The sequence below is a fragment of the Arachis stenosperma genome, chromosome 9 (assembly GCF_014773155.1).
Source record: "Arachis stenosperma cultivar V10309 chromosome 9, arast.V10309.gnm1.PFL2, whole genome shotgun sequence".
In the NCBI taxonomy this organism is placed as follows: domain Eukaryota; kingdom Viridiplantae; phylum Streptophyta; class Magnoliopsida; order Fabales; family Fabaceae; genus Arachis; species Arachis stenosperma.
This window is the reverse complement of record NC_080385.1, coordinates 105612393-105614919: the sequence shown is the minus strand read 5'-3', so window position 1 is coordinate 105614919 and position 2527 is coordinate 105612393. Positions and strand designations below refer to the sequence as shown.

Below are 2527 nucleotides of genomic sequence, written 5' to 3'. Positions count from 1 at the left end.
AGAAAAATAAAATAAAAATAAAATTAGATAAATAAAAATTGGGTTGCCTCCCAATAAGCGCTTCTTTAATGTCAATAGCTTGACAGTGGGCTCTCATGGAACCTCACAGGTGATCAGGTCAATGTTGTATAGTCCCAACATCAAACCTAGAGTTTGGTTGTGGGAATTCAACACCAAACTTAGAGTTTGGTTGTGGCCTCCCAACACCAAACTTAGAGTTTGACTGTGGGGGCTCTGTTTGACTCTGTACTGAGAGAAGCTCTACATGCTTACTCTCCCTTGTTACAGAAGGATAGCCATGTGCCTTAAACACAAGGTAGTCCCCATTCAATTGAAGGACTAATTCTCCTCTGTTAACATCTATAACAGCTTCTGCTGTGGCTAGGAAAGGTCTTCCAAGGATGATGCATTCATCATCCTCCTTTCTAGTGTCTAAGATTATGAAATCAGCAGGGATGTAAAGGCCTTTAACCTTTACTAACACGTCCTCTACTAATCCATAAGCTTGTCTTACTAACTTGTCTGCCAATTGTAATGAAAATAAGGCAGGCTATACCTCAATGATCCCCAGCTTCTCCATTACAGAGAGTGGCATAAGATTTATGCCTGATCCTGGGTTACACAAAGCTTTCTCAAAGGTCATGGTGCCTATGGTACAGGGTATTAAGAATTTCCCAGGATCTTATTTCTTTTGAGGTAAAGTTTGTTGAACCCATGTATCAAGTTCACTAATGAGCAAGGGAGGTTCACCTTCCCAAGTCTCATTACCAAATAACTTGGCATTCAGCTTCATGATGGCTCCTAGATATTGAGCAACTTGCTCTCCAGTTACATCTTCATCCTCTTCAGAGGACGAATAATCTTCAGAGCTCATGAATGGCAGAAGGAGATTTAATGGAATCTCTATGGTCTCTATATGAGCCTCAGATTCCATTGGATCCTCAATAGGGAACTCCTTCCTGCTTGAGAGACGTCCCACGAGATCTTCTTTATTGGGATTCGCGTCCTCTCCCTCCTCCTTGCATTCGGCCATATTGATTATATCAATGGTCTTGCACTCTCTTTTTGGATTCTCTTCAGTATTGCTTGGGAGAGTACTAGGAGGGGTTTCAGTGATTTTCTTACTCAGCTGGCCCACTTGTGCCTCCAGATTTCTGATGGAGGACCTTGTTTCATTCATGAAACTTAAAGTGGCTTTAGACAGATCAGAGACTAAATTTGCTAAGTTAGAGGTATTCTGTTCATAATTCTCTGTCTGTTGCTGAGAAGATGATGGATAAGGCTTGATATTGTTGAGCCTATTTCTTCCACCATTATTAAAGCCTTGTTGATGCTTTTGTTGATCCTTCCATGAGAAATTTGGATGATTTCTCCATGATGAATTATAGGTGTTTCCATAAGGTTCACCCATATAATTTACCTCTGGCATTGCAGGGTTTTCAGGATCATAAGCTTCTTCTTCAGAAGATGCCTCCTTAGTGCTGTTGGATGCGTTTTGTCATCCATTCAGACTTTGAGAAATCATGTTGACTTGCTGAGTCAACACTTTGTTCTGAGCCAATATGGCATTCAGAGCATCAATTTCAAGAACTCCCTTCCTCTGAGGCGTTCCATTATTCACGGAATTCCTCTCAGAAGTGTACATGAATTGGTTATTTGTAACCATGTCAATAAGTTCCTGAGCTTCTGCAGGCATTTTCTTTAGGTGAATGGATCCACCTGCAGAGTGGTCCAATGACATCTTGGAAAACTCAGATAGACCATAATAGAATATATCTAATATGGTCCATTCTTAAAACATGTCAGAAGGACACTTTTTGGTCATCTGCTTGTATCTTTCCCAAGCTTCATAGAGGGATTCACCATCTTTTTGCTTGAAGGTCTAAACATCCACTCTAAGCTTGCTCAGCTTTTGAGGAGGAAAGAATTTATCCAAGAAGGCCGTGACCAGCTTATCCCAGGAGTCCATGCTATCTTTAGGTTGTGAGTCCAACCATGTTCTAGCTCTGTCTCTTATAGCAAAAGGGAAAAGCGTGAGCCTGTAGACTTCAGGATCTACTCCATTCGTCTTAACAGTCTCAAAAATCTGCAAGAACTCAGTTAAAAACTGGTAAGGATCTTCAGATGGAATTCCATGAAACTTGCAGTTCTGTTGTATTAGAGCAACTAATTGAGGTTTCAGCTCAAAATTGTTTGCTCCAATGGCAGGAATTGAGATGCTTCTTCTATCAAACTTGGACGTGGGTTTAGTAAAATCACCAAGCATCCTCCTTGCATTATTGTTGTTGGGTTCGGCTGCCATCTCCTTCTCTTGTTCGAAAATTTCAGAAAGGTTGCCTCTGGATTGTTGTAATTTAGCTTCTCTTAGTTTTCTCTTCAGAGTCCTTTCAGGTTCTGGATCAGATTCAACAAGAATGCCTTTTTCCTTGTTCTTGCTCATATGAAAGAGAAGAGAACAGAAAAAGAAGAGAAATCCTCTATGTCACAGTAAAGAGGTTCTTTATTATTAGTAGAAAAAGAAGGGAAT

General features: G+C 40.4%; 1 non-coding gene across 1 annotated transcript; it reads left to right on the top strand.

The window, feature by feature from the left end:
* Nucleotides 1-1799: 1799 nt before the first annotated feature.
* On the top strand, nucleotides 1800-1903 carry LOC130952037 (small nucleolar RNA R71). The gene has a single exon (XR_009074218.1). It is a non-coding gene; the product is annotated as a small nucleolar RNA R71 (small nucleolar RNA).
* The last annotated feature ends 624 nt before the right edge of the window (nucleotides 1904-2527 follow it).